The 18,579-nt window shown below is 43.1% G+C and overlaps 1 long non-coding RNA gene across 2 annotated transcripts in view; it reads left to right on the forward strand.

The window, feature by feature from the left end:
• The first annotated feature begins 742 nt into the window (after positions 1 to 742).
• Positions 743 to 18,579, forward strand: part of LOC128315932 (uncharacterized) — a 71,433-nt gene continuing 53,596 nt past the window's right edge. Inside the window, exons 1-2 of one of the 2 annotated variants that reach the window (XR_008299146.1) lie at positions 743 to 990; positions 16,840 to 17,140. This is a non-coding gene — a long non-coding RNA (uncharacterized LOC128315932). The remainder of the gene's footprint in view (positions 991 to 16,839; positions 17,141 to 18,579) is intronic. The other variant, XR_008299145.1, reaches the window with a different exon arrangement.

Consider the following 18,579-nt stretch of genomic DNA (forward strand, 5'->3'; position numbering starts at 1 on the left):
CTTTCCTCCCTCTCCCCCTCCTTTCTCTCCTCCCTCCCTCTGTATCTCTGTTCCTCCCTTCCTTCCTTCCTTCCTTTCTTTCTTTCTGTGACTAAGAGCCCCCATTTAATGAACCAGGACTTTGATTAATCAGAATCACCTTTGAAACAGGATTATACATTCTATCGAGCAAAACTAGCCAGATGTGGAACCAGAAATCTAAGTTTCCCTAAAATGGTAACCAGGAAACTTGGTGAGATACTGGAGAGCTTGGGGAGTTTGAATTCCACTGTCCTTTCTTTGGAGAGTGGCAGAAGTTTCCTGGCATGGGTCTCCTGTGGGGGCACCCTGTAGGCAACTAGGAAAGGTACCATCTTGACATTTAGAATCTGAAATTAACATGAGAAAAACATTCCCGCCACAGATGGGGGAGGGAGACTGAATTTTATAGAGAGGGAGGCGGTTGCTAGGACAGGTTGTGCCTGACTACATTCAACATGTTTCTCTGGCTTCCTTCATTCTCTGCTGCAAGCCTGCACAGGGCTTTAGCTCTGCCTGGATTTGGAAATCCTTTTCTCCAGAGTTTGTATCCATCAGGCTGCGCTGGGATAACTAGTTTAATGAGAAAGTATTTAAAGGGAGACCAGACTTCCTTCAGTCATTCATTTGTATGTTAAGTACTTATTGGGTGTCATGAGTCAGCAGCAGGTGTTAGAAGCAGCCCATGGCTCTCTTCAAGGGACTTCCCTGAGAAGGGAACACAGGTGAAAGGGAGGCCATAACCCCACCAGCCTGTCTGACCAAGGAGGGGGGGGCATTACATTGCTTACCTGTGACATCACAAGGACATCCAGCCACCCTTGGTCCTTGCTGCTAACAACCCGATCCACCCTCCTGAAACTTGCTTACCCATACAGTGTTTTGGGTGACAGTCACATGAGCTGACATATGTGGAAGGTGCTTTGTAAGCTGGGAAGAGGCCTGTGCGTACAGGAAAGCATGCTCCGTTGTGTGAGTGATGGCGTCTCCTGGGTGGGAAATGGAGGGTATGATAATGACAACCTAAGGCATCCAAGCTCATTTCAGCTTCACCTGTTTATATATTTCAGGTGAAAGTGATAGATGGGTGACTGTGTGCACTTGTGGGCAGAGTTCGAGAGAGTGCAGGGAACGGGAGCTTTCAACACGGCTATGAAGACAGTGCTCGCTCTCTTCCCCGGCCCCTCAACCGTGTCAGGTTGAACCCGTAAAAATCGCCTCCAGTTCTTGGAAGGAGTGGCGTTTGCTTCTTTCTATTCCTCTTGTATTTTTTAAATGGAAATCTGTGTTTTTAGGAGTAGGTGTGTCTGTTTCTGCCGATCTGCCTGTCACTATTGAGAAAAGCTTGATGAGGAGAGGAAGGAGCTGGCAGTCCCCAGAACATGACACCTGCTCCCCCGGTTCCTCTGGCCCAGGTTCTCCTTCTGACAGAGGCTCTTCATGCCAGGGCACAAATGGCAGGAAAGGACTATCGGCTCAGGGCCTGGAGACCTTTTAGTTCCCCCAACAGGCACTGAGTGCCGACTCTGTATCACCCATTGTGCTAAAGGCTGAGGGTACCAAGAAGCAGCTCTGAGGACAGACCCGGGGAGGTAAAGCAGAATCACTGGATTCCCTGGATCCTTCATGGGATGTGGTTTCCTAAAAAGGTGACACCGGAACTGACTGTTAAGGGACAACCGGAGGAGCTGGTTGAAAGGAGCAGATGGTTAGTTTGGGTGGAGGTTCTGCGTGAACAAAGACACTAGGGAGGAAATGGGGGGTGGGGAGAGCAGAGGAAACCTACCTGGTTTGACATTTCTGCTAGCTTAAATTCAAAGCCTGGGGAGGTTGGTCAGAGACCAGGAAAGCTACCTAGAAGGGCAGGAGGAAAGTTGCAGACTCTAAGGGCTTTTAGCCAAAGGAAAGATAAACGTTGTGAACTTCTAGATGAGCGGGTTCCAGTGTCCAAGACAGCAGAAAGTTTGCAAGGGCAGCAGCATGGTAAGTGTTGTTGCCATTGACCAGCACGGTAAATGGCAAATGCTGTTGCTTTGTGCCCTTTTGTTTATTTTTAAAAAATGTTTATTTATTTTGAGTCAGAGATCGTATGCAAGAGGGGTGGGGGCAGAGAGAGAGAAAGAGAGAGCGGAGAGAGGAGAGAGAGAATCCCAAGCAGGCTCCACACTGTCAGCAGAGAGCCAGATGTGGGGCTCGAAACTAAGAACTGTGAGATCATGACCTGAGGCAAAATCAAGAGTCGGATGCTTAACTGACTGAGCCACCCAGGCATCCCACTTTGTGCCCTTTTTACGTTACATGTGTAGCGTGGAATATATACAAGCAGCCTGAGAGTGAATGGTAGGGCCAGAGATTCTGGGCTAATCAGACTCAAGACTGCTTGGCATGTCCTCCAGAACACTGCCCTTTAGAGATGAATGAATGTCCCTAAGCCCCTTTCCACCTTATGTGTATATTTGCATAATAATGAGTTTCATGTTTACTAACAGAATTCAGTAAAACTGTAATGAGTGAGAATCTTTTAAGGTAATCTTTTCTCCAGATAAAAATAAGATATATGATTACCTACAGAAAATTCAGATAATGTAGACAGGTCTGAGAAATAAATTTTAATTGTGTTATTAAATGGTAATCATTGGTAATATTTCACATAGAGCGTATATTTTTAGTTCCCATTTTTAAACTTGTCATTGTAGAGTGAATGTCTCCCACACAGAGAAGGTGGGTGTGCCAGTTGCCAACCCGTTACCTCTCAGCTTTGAATACACCTTTCTTTTCTGCTTGGTGAACCTGAGAGCTAGACCCCGTGGACATTTCTCCTTTGCCAGCTGGCTGGGTGTTAGGCTCTGTTAATACAAGGTGCTGGTGTGCCACTTTGAAGGCGAAAAGGGGTAGGTATTTCCCTTCCTGGTGCTGGGGCCAGCAGGTCTGTGTGGAAGGATTGCGTGGTGTTCATCTCAGCATCCTGCGTGGATCAGCTCCACTAGCCTGCAGCCTCCGGCAGGTTTTCCCATTACCCAGAGACCGTTGCTATGGACCAGCTCCCCTCTGCAGCCTCTGTCAAGTTTCTCCACCACCTGACTGGCTGCTCCTACAGGCTGTTTCCAGCCCACACTTCTGGCAAGGATCTTTGCCACGAGCAGACCCATTCTTACCCTTGCAGAGGACGAGTTATTAGTTCCTTCCTCTCACTGCTCCCTGGATGTGCTACTTCTGAACTCCTTAAAGTTATCTTTTACCCCTTTTTAGAAATTAATCACCTTTACTAGTTAGGACGTCTTTATATTAAATGTTTCTGTCCAAGCTCTTGATATTGTTTTTACTTACTGACTGGCCCCTAACTGATGCAGAGTGGGAAGAGGAGAGGTGTAATAAGTAATTGGGGAGAAAAGAATGGTTCCCTTTCTTTTGCCTGCAAAATTATAACACACACACACACACACACACACACACACACACACACCCTTACCCAAAAGCCATTGAGAATCACTAGTTTTGTAAAATTTTTTTGTGGGTCAGGTTTTCCAGAAAGCAGACTTGAGTTGGTCTTGTGCTGTTCTTTATTAATAAGTGCAATCATAGGGAGCAAGAATAAGGGCAGAGTGGGTAACGTAGGGAAGAAGAGAAACCCAGTATGAAGACACATTAGGAAACTGGCCGCCTCTAAGTACGGCTGATGGCTCAGCCCTGCCACATTTCCAGGAAGTGCCATAGACTGCTTTCTGCTCTCCACTGGCTTCAGGTGCACACAAGGGGCTTGGTGCGCTTTTAAGTCATTCACTGTGCATAGATGTCTTTCCTACGATACGTAATGTGGCAGTCTCTGTGTACCTCTGGTTATTTTTCTTAGAGCAAATTATTTAAAATCTATTTATTGTGTCCAGATATAGAGAATGAGGATTTTTAACCAGAATTTTCTTGGAAATTTCAGGTAACTAGAACTCCTTACTTCCTCAGTACTCTGCTTGGTAGAATTTTGTGTTTACTATATTTTCAATAGTCAGACCTCCTCGTTGTGACATAGATGGGCCATTCATGTAATAGCATGGTTTTTTGTGCATCGGGGGGAGGGGTGAGACGAGGTGGAACCACCGAAGATACGCATTCAAACAGAATCTTTTGCAAATTAATATACATTTAATTACAAAATTATTTTTCAATATCATAAAGTTAGAGTCTATTTACCTTTGAATTCTCAAGGTTCTTCTGAATCACTCTTGGCTATAGAGATTATGCACATTATGCCCTCTGAGCCCCCCAACTTCACCAGATGGAATAGCCAGAAGAGAGCAGCTCAGTACCAGTGTCCTTAAGCAAGTGCACACACTTGAAGTTGGTTAAAACTGGACCATGGGGCGCCTGGGTGGCTTAGTGGTTGAGCGGCCGACTTCGGCTCAGGTCATGATTTCACGGTCCATGAGTTTGAGCCCCGCGTCGGGCTCTGTGCTGACAGCTCAGAGCCTGGAGCCTGTTTCAGATTCTGTGTTTCCCTCTCTCTGACCCTCCCCCATTCATGCTCTGTCTCTCTCTGTCTCAAAAATAAATAAACGTTAAAAAAAAAAAATTAAAACCGGACCAGCCAAATTAGTCCTCCTCTGTAAGAGGCAAGAGCGGAACCAGGAGTGGGAAATGAAGCCCAAAGCTCAGAGCCGGGTAGGCTCAGGAAGTAAGGGATGAAGGCAGTGCAAGAGAGAGCCAGGCAGGAAGACTGGCGCTTTTCAGAGAAGGATAACACCTCAGTCTCCTTGTTAACAGTTTCTACAACCAATGTGGGCAGAAGACCCTGTCTTAAGGGCCTGGGGCAGGCAGACAGCTGATTGTGAACCACGCCCGTATTTTTTGTCTACCAACTTTACCCCCACCTTGGGGGGTCCAGATTTCCTTCTGGAAAACTCTCCTAACCTTTAAGAGAAAATTAGACTGTCTATCATATGGGGTATCGTATGGGGTATTTTTTCATCAAAAAATTGCCATGAATTTCTTTCCTTGATGCATAATTTATAAAAGAGGAGACGAGAGTACACCATAACTTGGATGATTCTCTTGTCTCTGGAAACTGCTGAGGCAGCACAGCATGAGATGCAGGAACCCTAGAGGCCAGAGCCCTCTGTGTGCATGTGCTTGTGGGTCAAGTATGCAAGACCACCCCACACAGACCTCAGTGGCCATTATTCTTTTAGGGCAGACACGCTTGCCTCCGCTTCACTTGCTCAATATTGGATCCAACAATGTGGATCCAATATCTGCTTCAAGTTCAGCTGTTTGCTTGGCTGGCCCAGGTTTTTAGTTCATGGTGCTTCACCCAAATGGATCATAAAAACTGGTAAGAAGGAGCTCTGAGCACTCCAGTTTTATTCCTAGTCGAAAGTTGGGTTTTCCCCCCTCATATCTGAATATGAGAAATTGGCATTTGCTTGCTTTCTTGGCTTTTCAGCTCGCTTGATGAATTTGAATTTTTGTACATTCAGCTTGACTGCTCTGTTGGAGAAGTGAATGGAGATCCTTGGAATCAAGGCAGTTCTTCCCAGGCTTTCTAGCGGCCAGTGAGCTGAGAGTTTGTGTGTTGGAGTTACAGATCCCTTTGGAAATCCGTTGAAAGCGACAAACCCTCTCTCAGAAAAATGCTCATACACATAAAACTTTGCACATAATCCTCAATACTGGTGGCCCCCTTTTGGAAACCTGTCTCTGGACCCATGTTTTAAAAGTCTCAAACTTAGGTGAGACAGATAGAAAAACAGCGCAAGGCAATGTTACGATTAGGAGAAAAAATTGAATGGTATGTATATGACTGTGTCTAAACTGTGAATGTGACAAGGACTTCCAAGAAAGTGGCAAACACTGCAAGTAAGATCTAAAAATAGGATCCAGGAGCTGTGTGGTCCAGATGGACTTGTCCTTGATCTTTGATTATCAAGGGCTCCAAGAAATGGCTGTCTTGGTATGTGCTTCCTTTCCAAACTAACATTACACATTAGGTGTCTCAGTAGGCATCCGGTAAATACTTACTTTGAGATGAATTGACCTGAATTCTTCATATGGGCACCATGTCTTTACTGCCCTCCAAAGCCTTACTGCCTGTGTGGCCATCATCTGGTTTGGTGAGAAACACACCAGGAAGCCAGTGAGTCAGCTTGGATGTAGATACGGAGTTTTGTTTGTGAAATGACTCACAAGCTTCCCGAATGTACAGAAGAGCATCTATCTGAGTCCTGGATAGAGGAAAATTAAAAAAAACTTGAAACAATTGGGTATAGTTTTGTTTGTAACAGCAAATACAAGTTCAAAGTCCAATTGAACAATGCCATCGATTTAAAACCTAGAATCACAGCATTCTTAACAAACCCATTTAACAAATAGTCACGGAGAACCTGCTGTATTCTAGATATGTACTAGATCCTGCAGATCTAGATCTTTACAAAAGGGGGCACCACAGATCTGAGCTCTGTCCTTACAGAATTTAATCTAGAAGATGCAGAAACTACCACTCTAGTCATTCTGTAGATGAAGAGAGTAAGTCCCAGTAAGAGGGGGAATGATCTGTCCAGGATCACACAGCTAATTAGGAACTGAATTATGACCAGAGGCCAGGGCTTCTGGCTTTCCAAGAACATAATCCTGTAAGTAAGAATTCGATGGTGAATTGAAGGGATTGTAATATTTTACAGTCAAGCATTTATTAAACTTCTGTATGCTGTACTGGTCCTTGGTTAAGGGCCAGAGACTCTGAAATGTATAATGAATAGTTTGACCTTATGAGATATCGTTGCTAAAGTAAATTTGCTTGTAAAAGCCAATGATTTTAATAGGATGGATTTTTATATGGGCAAGGTACAAACAAACAAGAGCTTAGTTTAGGGGATCACAGCCAATTCTTGGAAGGAAAAATAGGAAAAAGGAAAGCAGAAGAGGGAGGAGACAAATGGCAGCGATAGAGATGACAAGCAGAAATTGAAACATGTTCTGGTGATGGAAGTATTTTACTCAGAGGAGGCTGAATTCCCCTTTGTAACGTTATAAACCACACTGGCAAAAAACCACCAGCACCCTGAGGACCCACACATGTGCACAGACAGAGCCATCAGCATTGGAAGCTGGGAGAAACAGCATCAGGCCGTTCTGCCACTTGGGGAGGAAAGAATCCCTGACCATAAATACTTTGGTGAGATAGAATTTCTAGCACACACTGTGCCCGGGGCTTGCAGGTGGGCCTTTGAAGTCATTCCTGGGGTTTGGCAACAGTGTGGTGCCTCTCGGCAGCCTTTATTGATGTAACCATTAGAAAGTGACATGATTTGCTTACTAAGTTTCTGTGTAATTTGCATCTTAATGTCCTATCATTAGGATATAAGTACAGGCAAAGGGAATTGAGTAATTTAGAAATTCCCTCTGGGGATTTGGTCCCTCAGCACTGAACCGGGAAGGCTGCAGCCTGGAAGAGCAGGTATCTGAGCAGATTCACGCCTGGTTAGTGCTTTGAGATGAACCCACTGCTGCATTGAATCTGCAAGTCTGAGGTGTGGGAGTGGGTCGTTAGTGGCACGAGTGACGTCTGAAGTTGGCGCTCACTGAGCTCCGTTCTCAGTGTCTCCAGGAGGCCCCTGGTGCTTTTAATTTGGGTTTTTTCTTCCCTGTGTTTTGTGCCTGCCAATGACTGTAGACAGCGCACACCCATTGCCTCCCGGCATACGCAATTCTGCTTCGGAACCATCTATCTTTGTTTTGGCTCCTTAGCAGTGGAATCGTACAAGGAAAACCCTGGGAGTCAAACAGCCCTGAATTTATTTAAATCCTTTCCTGGGTTGGGTTAACATGTCTGAATCTCAGGGAGCTTTCATCTGGAGGGTGGGTAAATTGTTAATTTGAATAATTGTTGTGCGACCTAATTGAGAGAATATACTTAAAGTATCCAACAAAGTGCATGAGTCAGCAAGTGCCTAAAAACAACACTGTCCCCTGCTTTTCTGTGAGTGCCTCATTTGGTTTCTGCACCTCTCTGACTCTCAGATGAAGTGCTGTGACTACCGAAACATTGCATTTTCCTCTGGCTCACTCTCTAGAATGCAATTTGATTGCCTCGATTGGCTGCTTCTTGTAAATGGGCAAAAGCATCAAATGATTTGTCTGAGTCTGTTCAGGAAAGAATTTGATCCAGCCCTCCTCTTTCCTCTTGCCAGAGCTGAAAGCCCCAGCTGTGTGTACATAACATGAGGGCTGAAAGCACCGCTCGAGAGCATCTAGTCCAACCCTCTCAGATTTAAGATGAAGAGATCAAGGGTGAGGGTGAAGGGATGTGCCCAAAGCTGTGTGGCCACTTAGCTGCAGAATAAGAACAACTGATGTCCCCTGTTTTTATGGAGATTTCATCATTTTTCAAAATACTTTCAGGTATTTTGTTTGACCCTCTCTACAACTTTCAGAAGACAAAGTATTCTCCCCATTTTACAGATGTGCAAACTGAGAGTCAAAGAGCAAGCAGTTCAAAGTCTCAAACCCAGATCTCTGAATTCTTAGTCTGGTTATCCTTTCCAGGCCCCCACCCAGCTGCTAACACTCCTCTGATTAGCTCTAAAGAGTGTTTACATTGTCCAAAGCTGGGATACCTTACATGTCACTGGTCTCCCCTTTGTCAGAGAGGAAAATTCTCAGATAAATGCTTAAAGGCAAAGGGGCTCAAGGACAGAACATATAGAGAACACTGACCTCCCCCACCCCTCCAACACAGATATTTGCTCATTCATTCATATAGCAAGTATTTACTAAGCAGCCCAGTATTCAGGGAAACGTACTAGACAATACAGGAACATGGAACTGAATCAAATACCATCTCTGCCCTCCAGGAGCTTACAGTCTAGCTAAGGAGTTTACTGTCCTTGAGCATTTATCTAACCAAGAGCCCTTCTATTTTAAATAACAAAATAAAAATAAATAAAACTTCACTGTTTGAAATGTTTGGGCCCATTTTCCAGACTTAATAACTATAGTCTAGTGATCTTAAAAATTGATAACTGAGGGTCTTTCCAAGTCCCAGTGCTGAAATTCAATCACTTACCACTAAGTAAGACGTAAGATTGCAGATCAAGAAAAGCTGGGGAATTGCATTCAATGTGGACTGAAACCCTGAAGGTTAGTTTCTAAATATATATAGGTTTCATTGTTGTTCCACTTTCTGACTGGATTCTGGAAATGGGTAATCCATTTTGAGATTGTAATTAATTGAATGTTGGCTAATAGACCTTCTGTTGCATATCTTTCACAAAGCAAAATGTAGAACCCATATTCATTCATTCAATAATCATGAAGTTCTATTTGCCAAATGCAGTGTGGGGTATGAATCAGGTGTTTAACCTCAGGGGAGTTTAATCTAATTGATCACAGATGGCAAATATACAACGTGAATGCTCCCGTTTCTGTTTCTGGTGCTCATGACTGACAATACCAGCTGATCACAGAACTCCTTTGATGCATGGAGATCTGGTCTCAGAGTCTTTGTCATTACAAAGCTTCAGGTCACTACTAGTGATTCAAAGCTGCTCACTTGTTGAAACCTACTTGCCACCCTCAGTGCTAAATGAACACTTTCTAACTCCTCAGAGCTGGAGAGAACATAGTGGTATATCCAGTAAGGCCAGAGCAAAGGGCCAGACCAAGATAAGTATAAATCCACTTCGATTTACTCTTTTAGCCCTTCCATGTATTTCAATTATATGGAAGAGCATCTTTTGTTAAAATACTTGAAGCTTGGTTTTGATCAGTTGTATCCAAATTCAGTAATAGGGCAAATAAAAAATTTAATCTCATTAACAGCTATTAACTACATAAAAACTATTGGGTGGTCACCTTAACAAAAACTAGAGGTATACATTTAGGGCTGCTTATGATCTATGAGAATTTTAGTTTTATGAGTCAGTCTCTATAAATGTCGGGCTGAATCACCTTTAGTTGTAAACATTCTGACTAAAGTGTACCAACTGGTGTGGGTGGCAGACAGGATGGATTCAAGTAAGAGTTCATGTTCCCTTTGCATCCAGAAGTTGCATTCTGGAGATCTTTTTTGTTGGGTTTTAGCTTTTGTCTCTCAAAGTGGGCAGTGTTGGTCATATCCGAGGAAATAGTTCAGACCAACCTTGACAATTAAGAATATCTTTCCACTCACTGAAAATTCTACTGGTCAAGGCAACAGAGGATGAAAAAAAGCCGGTGTTTCACACAGACCACAGACGAAGCAAACCAACCATGTGGTGCATGTCTGCGACTAACCCCATCACCACCCTGGCCTGCAGTAATGGAACCAGAGGCACCAGAACAAGGCAGTGAGACCCTCTCCAACTCTACCTGCCAGATCATCACTGTAGCATTTTGTCCAGCTGTAGGTTTCCACCTTTAAAAAGCTGGAGGCTGCTCTGGATAATAAAATACTTGCAAACCATGTCCTAAGAAAGCCTGATAAGGGACGAGAGAGGCTTCTTATGGTAGCAGATCCAGATTGGGGGGGGGGGGGGCTAAGTTTGTACAATTTTGAGAGGAGGAGGTCTGTAAGAAAAAGCATACAGGGGTGCCTGAGTGGCTCAGTCAGTTAAGTGTCCGACTCTTGGTTTTGGCTCATGTCATAATCTCACAGTTTGTGGGATTGAGCCCCAGGTAGGGCTCTGTGCTGAACAGCGTGGAGCCTGCCTGGGATTCTCTCTCTCCCTCTCTCTCTGCTCTTCCCCCACTCATGCTATCTCTGTCTCTCTCAAAATAAATCAACTTAAAAAAAAGACTACAAAATTACAAATACACAATTAGATACGAATTGGAATATTTATTTTGAATGAGGATCACAACAAATTACTGGAGCTTGGAAATTCAGGTCCCTTTTTTCTGAGAGCTCCAGAAATATTTAAGTAAAGGGGCGCCTGGGTGGCGCAGTCGGTTAAGCGTCCGACATCAGCCAGGTCACAATCTCGCGGTCCGTGAGTTCGAGCCCCGCGTCGGGCTCTGGGCTGATGGCTCAGAGCCTGGAGCCTGTTTCCGATTCTGTGTCTCCCTCTCTCTCTGCCCCTCCCCCGTTCATGCTCTGTCTCTCTCTGTCCCAAAAATAAATAAACGTTGAAAAAAAAAATTTTTTTTAAAAAAGAAATATTTAAGTAGAAATGCTTTCTGGTGGAACCTTAGCTTCCCCTTCCCTCCTAGGACCCTCTTGTAACTCTCAGTGCTTGCAGCATCTTGTGCTGGTAAGGGGCCCTGATGTCTGAATTTTGGGAGCTTCACAGTTAATCCACCTCTAATTGTACGTCGTGGGGGGGGGGGGTGGGGGTGAGCCAGTGGATTCCTACTTTTCTAAAGCTGGTTTGAATTGGACACGAGGCAGTGATTCGTTAAGACCTAAAACCCATTCCAGAGACCGAACCTCCCTAACCTTTTTTTGGATAAACACCTCCTAACTCTATATGCATGCAGGTAGGGGAGGAAGCCGTTGAAGACTGATGGGGAAGATGCCACTAGCTGTGTCCACCGCTTCAGGGACCATGGAGTTGCTTCTCTTGTGGTCCTGGAGACAGAAATTGGGCCCAAGTGAGAAAGAGCAGCAAGGAGAATTTGGGCAGCAGTGTAAGAACGCTGACAACCAGAACTGTTCATCCATGGAATCAGCTTCCCTGCCACGAGAGGAAGGAAAGCAGAAACGGAATCATTACCTTTCAGAGTCCTGTAGCCTGCATCCCTTCATCAGGGGTAGAGTTTGTTCTGGAATTTGATCCCTAAGGTCCTTTAAACTCCCAGGTTCCGTGTCATTCCATTGTGGTCATCCGTTCTTTTTTCCTGCCCTATTTTCATTTATCCTTTTTCTCGGGCCCCCCTTTCCACTGCCCGCCAACGCGGTTTGCCCCACTGTGGGCTCATGCTGTCCTCCTCTCCAGCCCCAGGGTAGACCTAGGTTCTAATTCTGACCACCGTAACTAATCCATGGTGGTACCTGACTCGAGTTAGTTTGATGAGAGGAGTCTCGGGACTTTGGTGGTTCTATTAGGAATAGAAGAGCTCTGTTTCGCAGAGTTGTTGAGCCAGAAGATACAGGCCTGGGACTGCGGGTGGCCATCTTGCCCTCTTGAGAGAGATGCCCTGAAAAGGAAGCCGGGAGATGGCAAGATGAGTATTTGCTGGCACTGTTTGGGAACCTGAACTGAGCCAAGCCTGAGGTTAGACCCCCTGGCCTTTGAGCCAGCAGTTTCCCACTCTTCTCAGGCTGGTTTGAATTCAGCATGACTCAGAGATTAAGACCTAAAATCCAATACACAGACCTAAAACTTCCCTAACCTTCTTAGATAAACACCTCCTAGCTCTTTATTTTTCCAAGGAGATTATTATGGCTGGTCTCATTTATACTACTTTAGGTAGTATAAACACTTCATAGAAGGGTTGTGTTATGTGGTTTGTTAGCATTTTGAATTTTTAGCCCATTTTTGGCATTACAGTACTATTATAAATTAGGCTTCTGGTGTGCAGCTTTCACTCACATGACATCCATAATAGAGTTTCATATTTTTGGATGTAGGTGATCACACTTTCCCACCTAGAAGACTAAGGTGATGTATATGTTTACCTTTGGGAAGAAGGTGGAGAATTTTGCTATGGCAGGTATTCCTAGGCTTTTTCATCTTGGTCCCTGATACGAGATTTATGTTCCCACTCACAGAATATGACAAGCTAATAAATTAGACTTGCTGACAACCCTTCAATGAAGAAACTATTTTTCTGCAGTTAACAGTCCTTTTTAGATCTTAATAAGCTTACTTAGTGTTAATCATCTTGTCATTGGCAAAACGGTCTCCCAAAGAATGGGAGCTCTAATGAAGACGAGCCATATTAAAAATGCTTTTCTTCTCAGGCACAAGTCTTTAAGTGAAACACATACGTGAAATCAGCACACCATACAGGCAGTCCTTACTTTGCATGGTAGTGCCGAAGTGTAAAAATGACTGAGCAAGTCACCCTGAATAACGGTGACAAAAAATGACAGTTGTTTTCATGACCTTTAAAAATTTTTGTCAAAACATTTAAAATCTGTCTTACTGTTGACTGCAAATGTTTAAGGAGAATTTAGAAGTAGTAAAACTAACACTTAGTGCGTTGTGATTTAAAACATTAGAAACACTGAGCATCAAGCTGTTTACTTGGTAACGAACTAATCAGTAGTTCAAACACGGGCGCCTGGGGGACTCAGTTGGTTAAGCGTCTGACCGGCTCAGGTTATGATCTCAAAGTTTGTGGGTTTGAGCCCCGTGTCAGGCTCTGTGCTGACAGCTCGGAGCCTGGAGCCTGCTTCAGATTCTGTGTCTCCCTCTCTCTCTGCCCCTCCCCTGCTCATACTCTGTCTGTCTGTCTCTCTCTCTCTCAAAGATAGATAAACATAATTTTTGTTTTTAAGGTGAGTTCAAACAGTGCTTGCTTGCTTTTCATCATCTAATTCATGATGGAGAACAAGCATCTTTCCTGTGCCCTGGTAAGTAGTTACACTTCCTTCTAAGTTTGGGTCAGCTTCCGACATTTTATCCTTTGCACTTTTAATGGTGTGGAAAATCTCTAAGGGTCCCTTTAATGTAAAACTTTTGCTGGCATCACTTCCTCTGGGACTTCATCCTTTTCATCATAAACAAAATGGGTGGGGTGTCTGTCGAAATCCTGCCTATAAATCAAGTCTAGGATTCTGTCAGCATTGAATAAACAGACCTACTTAGGCTCCATGGAGTCATTTTGAAACCTGGGTCCTGGACCCAACTCAGTGTTAGAAATGATAGCGCATTCCTGTATTTTCAGTATCTCTTATTTAGATCATGCTTTCATTTTTTTAAATGCTCTCATGTTCCTCATTATTCTCTGAGTTAGGGCTCGGCAGAAACAATTATCCCCACTTTAGAGAGAAAGGAAATGAGGCCCCAAATAATGAGACAGTGGCAGCAATTAGGATGTTCAGCAGCCCCATTTCCTCTTCTTGGGCACAGAGCTAAACTATGTTTCCCAGCTCCTTATAAGTAGGTGGAGCCACGTGACTAGTTCTCACCAAATGAATGTGAGGGGAGGAATGTGTCATTTATGGGTTGGAACATTAAGAGAGGGTGAGACTTCTCCATGCCTTCCTTCCTCCCTCTTCTACAGTGACCTTGGAGACCATTTGTGAGGATAGTAGAACTACAGCAGAAAGAGCGTGGGTCCCCGAGTCACCCGTTGGAGGAAATCTGTCCATCCTGCTTTGAACTTTGGCATATGTGACAAGGCCTTGTTTGTCATGTTAAGCCACGGAGATGCTATACTTTTTATTGTAACAGTTTGCCCTGACTAATGCGGAAGCTGTTGAGTGATCCACTCAAAGTCACACGGCTTGTCATTAACAAAGGCGGGTCATGAAAACAAGCCTCCCAGATCATGTATGTATAAAGGTTTGACTATGCTAGTGGCCTAAGGAGTGGACAGACTTTGTGAAGAGGTGCTTCTAAGTTAGCGAGCGAAATAAATACAGGCCCTTCTCTTCTAAACCCACCCATCTAGGGCTCCTCATTGTGACTATTCTTTGTGGGTGGTGAATGTATCCTTTGTATTTGCTCCACATCAAGAGATCACTACAACTACATTGTAAATTAGCAAAGATACTTAAGGTCTGTTGGGTTTTCTCTGTCCATAGGAAGAAAGTCAGGTCTTAAAAACAAACAAACACAGAAAATGCAATACAAAGCCCAACATAATAAACTTTGTTATTATAGCCAGCCTGGCACAGTCTTCTAGATGGCGTCTCAGGGCTACTTTTAGAAAGCACTTCTACGTGGATCTTGTTCTGTTTCATAGGGATGAAGTATGGACTCTCCGTCCTTCAGTGCAGTAGAGGAAGGAAAAGAAAGATGCCATTTCAGAAAGGAAGAGTCTGGTCATGAGAGTACTGCTCCTCATCGTTTTTATTTTTCAACATTAGCTCTTGGTTTATACTGGGCCTTATAAAACTAGGGAAATGAGAGAACTGATTCAACCAGGATATTTCTCACAGAATAAAAATGAGAAATTTGCAGATGCTACATTACTTAGCATGCCACAAATAGCATTAAATAAGTGACAGGTTCAGTGCAGTCAGAGGCAGCTTTCGAAAAATATCTGTCAAGGACCATGGCAGGTTGCACGATGGGAAAGTTGGTCTTTGAGAAGGTCATGTTTATTGCCTGACACTTGGCTTGCTCACCATCAGCGTGATCAAGCATAAGACAGGGCACACTCAGTATCAAGTGGTTTGTCCTCTCTAGGACCTCTTCTTAATTATCTGAAGTGTTGACAGGTCAGTAAAATTTGTTTGGAAAGTCTAGAGGTGTTTTCCCAAATGTTGCAGAGTTCTCCCCCTGCCCTCCTTTGCTAGCTCTCCTTTTTTGTAGTTTCTACCTTAGAGACCAGCATCATGGTCATCAAGAGTAAGAATATTTTAAAGAGTTGTCCAAAGCACTTTCCGAAGCATTCGTAACAAGTTTGCTAAGTGAACAGTCAACTTTTAATCCCTATCTCTTCAACCACTTCCCCCGCCGTTTAAAAATTTTGTATTATATATTGAATACCTACATACATATATTTGTATCGATTGTGTAAGTTATAAAGAACAACATTAGAGCGAACACCCATTTGTAAACATTACCAGTGTCCCCACAAGTCCCATAGGCCTGTTCCTACTGCCACCCACCTCCCTCCCCACAGAAGAAACTGTTATCCTCAATTTGTTCTTATTATTCCCTATGTATGTACCCCAAAATTTATATGTATATTTCCCTAAATCATATAATTATATAGTTTGCCTTTGCACACTCTTGTATTTAGCATTTTGTAATTATATTATATTGTAATTATATTGCATAACTCTTTTGCTTCCCCTCCTCCATTCTTTTATGTACCTGAAATTCAACCTGTCGGTGTGTATAGCTACTAGATTCGTTTGCATTGTATGAATTTGCCATAATTTATGTATCCATCCTACTATTGATGCATATTTGGGCAGTTTCTTTTCTTTATTTAAAGCAGTACCGCTATAAATTCTGCTATACGTGTCTCACACACAGGCAAGAGATGCCCTGGAGCAGTAGATCTCAAACTTCAGCGTGCATTTGCATTGCCTGGAGCACTACAAAAATCCGCAGACTTTATCCCCAAGGATACTGATCAAGAACCCTTCTGGGGCGCCTGGATGGCTCAGTTGGTTGAGTGTCTGACTCTTGATTTTGGCTCAGGTCATGATCTCACGGTTTGTGAGATCAAGCCCCATATCTGGCTCTGTGCTCACAACATAGAGCCTGCTTGGGATTCTCTCTCTTCTCTCTCTGTGCCCCACCCCCCCTCAAAATAAACATTAAAAAAAAAAATAGAATCCTTCTGTGGAGGTCAGGCATCTGCATCTTTACAAACTCTCCATTGATTCTAAGACACACGATCCACTGACTTTCCCTTTGAGAACCACTGTTCGATGTACAACCCTAGGGTTAGAATGCCACATCATAGAAGATGTGTATGTGTAACTACTTTGAAATTCAAAATTGGCTTCTATAAGTGGTTATGCCTCTGAAACTCTGTAAGAGTTTCCATTGTTTCACATCCTTTTCACATCCATGCCAGCATCTCAACGTTTTTCATGTTTGCTAATCCTGTGGGTATAAAGTGGATTTCATTGTGGTTTTTATTTATATTTCTAATTACTCATGAGATTACGCATCTATTCATATTGTTGTTTCATTTGCCATTCTTGTGTCTGATTTTCTAAAGGACTTTAAAAAACTTGTTCCTAATTTTCTGTCAGCTTAGCGTTTTCTTCTTGATTTCCAGGACAGATTTCTCTTGTTGGTCAGAGATGGGATGGAAGAGATGGCAGAAGAGGTGAGGCATGAGGAGGACTCCCGCCACCATTGCTGGCTTTGAAGATGAAGGGGCCCACAAGCCAAAGAATGTGGTGTGGCTTTTAGAAGCTGAGGACAACACTAGCCCAACAGCCAGCAAGGAAATGGGGGCCTCAGTCCTGTAAATGCGTGGACCTAAATTCTGCCGACAGCCTGCATGAGCCAGCGATTACCTTCTCCCCCAGAGCCTTCAGGAAGGAAAGCCGTCCTGCCACCGTGGTTTTAGCCTGGTAAGACCCATGTGTACTCTGAACCTATACAAGTGTGAGTTATTAAATTGTGTTCTTGTAAGCTGCTAAGTTTAGTTTGTGTTAATTTGTTATGACAGCAGTGGAAAACGAATACAAAAAGAATGGGAGCTTTCCAGTTGGGTACAGTGTTTCATATTTATCCACCAGGTGAAGTTTCTTAATGATGCTTAGCTCTACGGCCCTCTTGCCAATTATCTGTCTTATGAAAAATAGAGAAAGATACAGGTGGGATTTTTTTCAGTTTCTCTATGTAGCTCCGTCAGTTTTCGCTTTACACATTTTAAAGCTATGTTACTATATGTTATATTATTGTTATAGCTCTATAAATTGTTACAGTCATTCATAATTGTTACATTTTTAATCCTTTCTGAAAATCTTTGTCCTTTAACTGGATAGTCTTATAAATTTATCGAGATTAGTGAGATGTTTGGGTTCATTTGTGTTTTTCATTTGTCCTTCATATTGTGTTTATCTTTTTTCTTCTCCTTTCTTGCCTTTCTTTTAGGTTTGATCATGTTTATCTTTCCGTCATTCTCTTTTTACTGTCACCAAAGTTGGGAATTTTATGCTCTGTTGGCTATACTTTCACTGATTTCCTTAAACATATAAGTAGGTAATGTTTTCAAATACAAAGCTAATATTTTACCCTTCTCAAAACAGTATAAGGAACTTAGAACATTTCTTTGCTTTCTTTTTTTTTTTTTTACTTATTTGTGTGTTTGTTTATTTATTTATTTATGAAGGTGTGCGTGCACAGGGTAGGGGCAGAGACAGGGAGACAGAGGATCCAAAGCAGGCTCTGCCCTGACAGCACAGAGCCTTATGTGGGGCTTCAGCTAGTGAACTGAGACTGTGACCTGAGCTAAAGGCAGACACTTAACCGAATGAGCCCCTCAGGCACCCTGGAACTTAGAACATTTTAAAGTGATCATTCCCATCCTAACTTATTGGCTGTTTTCTTCCTATAAGTTAAATCTCATTTTTTATGAGTCTCACAAATTGGATAATTGTTGTTTTATAAAGAAAATTTTCATTTACTTTTATCTATGTATTTATCAGTTTCTTTGCTTACATTTTCTCCTTGAATATCAAATTTTCATTTGGCGATCATTTTTCCTCTGCCTGAGGAATATCACTTAGAATTTCCTTTCATGCTGGTACTTTGGTAGCAAACTGATTTTGTTCCTCTGACAGTATCTTTACTCTGCTCCCGGAAGATAATTTTATTGGGTACAGAATTCTGTTTTAACAATTCTCTTTTTCCTCTCAGAACAATAGGTCATTTCCTTGTCTCATGGATTGTGTTGTGGCTGTTGAAAAATCAGCTGCAGGCCAAGCGACATTCCTTTGAGGATGAACTCTTTTTTCCATAGCTGGTTTTAATATCATCTCCTTTTCCTGGGTGTTTTGAGATTTTA

This window comes from Acinonyx jubatus, chromosome B3 (assembly GCF_027475565.1).
Source record: "Acinonyx jubatus isolate Ajub_Pintada_27869175 chromosome B3, VMU_Ajub_asm_v1.0, whole genome shotgun sequence".
Taxonomy (NCBI): domain Eukaryota; kingdom Metazoa; phylum Chordata; class Mammalia; order Carnivora; family Felidae; genus Acinonyx; species Acinonyx jubatus.